We start from the raw sequence: 5,380 nt of genomic DNA on the forward strand, positions 1-5,380 counted from the left end.
TTTTTTAACTTGCGATCCTCTTTCTCTCTCTCTCTCTCCTTCTCCCTCTCTCTCTCTTCCTTACGTAACAATTATTACGCGCCGTTCGATCGGTCGGCGAGCCGCGAAACGAGCGCGCACTCGTGGTTGGCCGAGAGTAACGAAACTAGTTTCTTCTCGACCGACCGATCGAGTTCCCTCAATGAAAATTCTCCCCCCCCCCGATTCGAGCATAGGGAATGACTGGCACTGGATCGAGGTCGGTTAGCTCGAGCCATTACCACGGTCACATTTTATGGGCTTTCTCGAGCACGTTTATTTATCGCCTAATCCAAAGAGTTAACCCCGTCTGCCAAAATACCAAATCGTTTATTTCCGAATCTTCATTACTCCAAGGTATTGGCGACCCCCTAATCGATCTTCCTTACTTTGAACCCTTGCTAAGAATTTCGCGATCTTTTAGATAAAATAATCGTTGCGAATAATAAAAATAAAATATATATCGCAACGAGTCGAGCGAAAGCTTCGTACGATGTCGAGGAATTAAAGATTGCTGGATCGTTCCGCAACGAGTAAGGTAGAAATACATCGTTCGATATTTCGTTTTCGATATAGGTTATCGCGGAGGTTAAGAGCGCTTAAACGGCCCATCGAGAGTCGTAAGCGAGGCGTAATCGGTGAACAGGGCCACGAATAATAAATTTTCATTGAGCGGGACAAGCGACAACTCGTCACGGATTTATCTTATATCGCCACGAATAACGCGGTGATATAAAAAGGAAAGAAATTAGGATGAAAGACGCGAAAAGGCAATTTCCAATAAATAAACTTGCATGGGACAGATCGTATATGGGACACGATGTTAAACTCGACGAAAGTGAAAAAGAGAAAAAGAGAGAGAGAGGAAGCGTGAAAACGGCGAGAGAGACGTCTGACGATATTCGCGCTTAGCTTGCGCATCGTGTAAACCGAGCCGAGCACTAACTAACTTTAACCAGTCGCAACGGCTCGGTAATTGTCGCAAATTGACCAGCGGGACCCCAAACGTGGAACGGCAGGAGCTTGGTTGCAGCCGCCTCGTGGTTGCGTACGTAAATCACGAGCGAGAATCTCGATCGATCGGTCTTGGAAGCTTGGGAAGTTTGGGTAAAAGGAAGAGGAGAATTTTCGTAAAATTTTCCTTTTCCAATTCTATGCAAGTTCTCTATGGAATAATCTCCTCGATTAGATTCGGTTCGAATTGTTCGATCGGCGGGGAACATCCTCCTCCTCCTCCTCCTCCTCCTCCCCCTCCCTCCTCCACCTCGAGCGGGCGCGAGTTCGCGAATCGACTTGCATAACGGCAACGTAGTAGCACGATAAAAAACGCGGCTTCGAGCGGGACTTATTTTTAGTTGGGCCACCGGTCGTTCGTCTTCGACCGTTTCTTCGAGTGTTGTTGGCGAGCGAGATGAATTCTGCCGAGCCGCTCAAGTAGGAAAATAAACGGCGCGACCTCGTACGCTTCGCGACAACGTGTTGTCGACCCGCGAGATTAGCGATACCTCCGGGGAGGGAGGGAGGGAGGGAGAAAAGGAGAGAGAGAGGGAGAGGGGAGGGGGGGAGTTGGTTCTCTTTCTCGACGATCCAAAATCGTCGACCATTCGTTCGATCGATTTCGATCGAGATAATTGTGTGAAGTGAAAGCGATGTTTTCTCGATCAGCGGGATTAATATCGTTTCGCGGGATCTAGATAAAGAACGATAAGGAAAAAAGGGAATCACCTTTGAGACGACGAAACGTATCGTCGGGAAGGAAAGAGAGGGAGAGAGAGAGAAAGAGAGAGAGAGAGATTAGGTTGGGTTAGGTGCGAGTTAAATATGCGGCCGGTATTGTTAAAAATAGAGTGACGGCCGACCGCCGGGTTACTTGTGCAATCGAGCACGTGGGATCAATCCCCTCTTTCCACCGATCTGCCCATCTGGTAACCCCCCCCCTGCTTCTTGTTTTCCCCTTCTTCCGCCTCTTCTTCCGTCCTCCTCCCTCAAAATTTCCCGCCCACGTCTCGCGATCATCGCGATCTCCTCCCCTGCTCCACCTTTTTCCTTTTTCTTTTCGATTATCCACGGCGACGATGGGCGAGAGGGAGAGCCTCGAAAGAGCACGGGCGAGAGAAGAGAGGAGGGAGGAGAGCGGAGAAACCGGAGAGCGAGTTTGCCAACGATTTTGGCACGAATCACAGTCGACACGCGTTCTTCTTGGGCGGCCTTTGCCTCGTTCGTCGGGGGCCCTCCTCCTTGCCCTGAGAAAAAGGGAGGCCGCCATCGTACGTCTTCTCGTCTTCTCGCCGCTTGGCACCGTTTCGTCGAAACACGATCGCCGAACGAAAAACCTCGCGAACTTTCCTCCTCTCGAATCGATCCTTCCTAGCTCCCGAACGGGCGGGACGAGGGGCTGCCCTTGAAACGGAAACAAACAACAACGCGACAACTTCCTGTACCCCGCGCGAGAATGACGTTTCTCGAGCACACGAGAGTTGCCGAGAGAGAGAGAGACTTTTTTTGGCCGAGATACAAGAAACCGAGCCTCTCTTCCTGACGTCCACGGTCGAAAATCGGTAGGGCGATTTTTAAAGAAGGAAACGCGAACTTGTTTACGTAGCGGAGTGGGGAGAAGGGAGGGAGAAAGGGGAGGGGAGGGGACGTTACGAAGTGGAAAAGAAACTAGTGGTGTGGTAGTGTCCGGTTTCGCGAGCATGGGAAGAAAATTACACGTCCCCCCTCCCCCCGTGTGTATGTGTGTTTGTCAGTGGTTTTGCCGTTCGAATAACCGAGTGCGTCGAAGNTATGTAACGATACAAGCCACGCTGCTGCTTGTTGCCTACCAGAGCTTACCCTCCCTGTTGAAAATTGATCGATCGTACGATCCGTGGACTCGCGTCATTCTCTCTCTCGCGTTTCGTCTCGTCTCCGCGTCCCGACTCCGCGTCTATTCACGCAAACGTCTGTCCACCAACAATCGAGAGAAAAGACTATAATAAGCGTATATTATATAGTTTTTAACCTTAACCGTTTCGCCGATGAATAAATATCCAGCCGATCTAGTTTAACGTTTGACGTTTCCTAAATATCCCATCGTCCCAACAACACCTTTTGTTCAGGAAAGACAGGTTCGACCGATATCTATATATACATATATATATATGTATAAATATTCGCTCGATATATCAGTCCCTTGCTCGAATCCAGTGGTCCTCGACCGTCAAACGATCATCGTTCCGTTCGCGAAACGCGTGTGGAGACGAGTGGAACGAGGAAAAAAAAGAGAGGGGGGAGAGGCACGCGATCTCTGAACGCTCTCGTCTTCCGGCAAACGGTAGGAATGGCGCACGATTGGCACTGGCACTGACACTAGCGGGAGAAACGTTGCACTCGCACTGGCTTCGTTCGCTCGCTCGCTCGCTCGCTCGCTCGAGGATCGCGCGCTCTGCGCTTGCCGCGGCGCCCGTGTGCGTCGCCGCGACCAGCCCCACTCTCTCTCCATTCACCCATATTCGATCCGCGATTTCGCCGCCGTGCTCGTCTTTCGATCGTTCCCTCGCCTCTTGTTCCGTCGCTCTCTCTCTCCCGCCCTCCCTCGCGCTCGCTCGCTCGCTCGCTCGCTCTCTCTGTTGCGTGACACAATCGTACGACGATGCTCGCGATATCTGACCGATAACTGGCAGACGACGAGCGATCACGCCGATCGGTTTTTATGAACTATTGAACAACGACGAATACGAATATGAATAATAATAATAATAATAATACGAGGACCGCTTATTTTGCATACAGTTTTTCTTTTTTTTAACAACCTGTGTAAATTACCTGTCCAACATGAGTAATACATAAGCTATCTTCTGTGTTTTCGATAAACGGTGATTACAAATGTGTAACCGAATGAAAAATATGTATGTATATGTAGCTATGTATCGAAGGGAACCGGAAATATTGAAATATTTAAAAATTTTTTTTTCGAGAGGATTATTAAGAAACGTGCAGATATGTAAATGTGGATGTAAAGTAGCCCTTTTCGATACACTCAACGCCGAATCTATATCCGTAGATCAATCACGAGAGACAATTTGTAGACAACTTTAACGTTATTCTCTCGTTTTCACTCTCATTACGCTCACTAATAAATACGTACCGAAATACGTATACGGAATTCGGATTATAATTGCACATAGATTTGAATTGCATTTGAATAATTATCACGCATGTTTCTTGTTAGATGTACAAAAAAAGAAGGTCGCTACGACATTTAAATCGTGAAAAAGGAAAAGATTGTAATGAGAAAACGAACGCAACGGACTTATTGACGCGCGAATAATAATGAAATTCGCGTCACGATGTTACCGATTGCTTAACTATTTCATCGTGCAATTTTATTCAAACGAGCCGATTACGTGACTTTTCCGTGTGAATCTCCGTTTCTTTCCACTAATCGAGTAAACCGATTCAATTTCAACGGAAGAAAGCGTAAAAGATTCGAATCCGACATCACGTGCCTCTTTCGAAAATGTTCATATCAATTCCTGATCTCGATCGCGAATATATATATATATATATATATATATTCTTTTCGAAAAATTTCTAATTCAATCTCGACTTTTTGATTCTTACCTAAATTCTTAGTCAACCCATATACATGATATATATACATATATCTATACACACTTTTGCGCTTTCGTTCGATTATCAAAATCGAATATGTTAGATACGCGATGGGATCGAAAGGACGGCGCGAAACACGGTGGTAAACACGGTTGGTAGGGAGACGAGCGGCCGAGAACGACTGTCGCAAAAAAAGAGTGTTTTTTGCCGCAGCAGCGTGGCTGGGCATCGCGGCGAGGCGCGACGTGTGACACGCGGTGTAATACCGCGCGCGACAGATTATCTACCCAAGCGAAGATAAACCTTACCTCGTTACGAAATATACGATGTAGGATCGCGACGGTGAGAGAGAAAGAGGAAGGAAACGCCGCGTTTCGATAAACTGTGACTCGCCTCGCCTCCCCATTGGTCCGGATTTCTTCTTACTCAATCGTGCAATCGAGGAGGCGAGGAGGAAAACGGTAAAAAAAAAAAATTAAACTGGAGGAAAATGCGTGAACGAGAAGAAAAAACAAAATGGATCGGCCACGAAGGAAGAAGGGAGGAACTGTGACAAACACGTGGGTGGCGAGTGGAGTAACCTAGACAAACAAATAAGAGGGAGAAGGAGGAGGGAAGGGAACAAGATGTTTTTCGGTGGAAACGAAAATACTCTAGTCCTCCTCTTGCTACGTTTTCGCGGCAAGAAGCTTTTGCGTAGGTTCGATGTTTCTCGTGACGAGAGTGTCACTTCTCCAACTTCCTCGACCCCGTTTTTTTTTTTTTT

The 5,380-nt window shown here is 47.5% G+C and overlaps 1 protein-coding gene and 1 long non-coding RNA gene across 3 annotated transcripts in view; one reads left to right on the forward strand and one right to left on the reverse strand.

Annotated features, from left to right (window-relative positions):
* Positions 1 to 5,380, reverse strand: part of LOC102681438 (protein similar-like) — a 29,410-nt gene that overhangs the window by 6,097 nt on the left and 17,933 nt on the right. The gene's annotated exons all lie outside the window — the stretch shown is intronic.
* LOC116185679 lies at positions 1,238 to 2,338 on the forward strand. Its single transcript, XR_004150548.1, has 2 exons — positions 1,238 to 1,587; positions 2,167 to 2,338. It is a non-coding gene; the product is annotated as an uncharacterized LOC116185679 (long non-coding RNA).

Source organism: Apis dorsata, unplaced genomic scaffold, assembly GCF_000469605.1.
Source record: "Apis dorsata unplaced genomic scaffold, Apis dorsata 1.3 scaffold_28, whole genome shotgun sequence".
Classification (NCBI taxonomy): domain Eukaryota; kingdom Metazoa; phylum Arthropoda; class Insecta; order Hymenoptera; family Apidae; genus Apis; species Apis dorsata.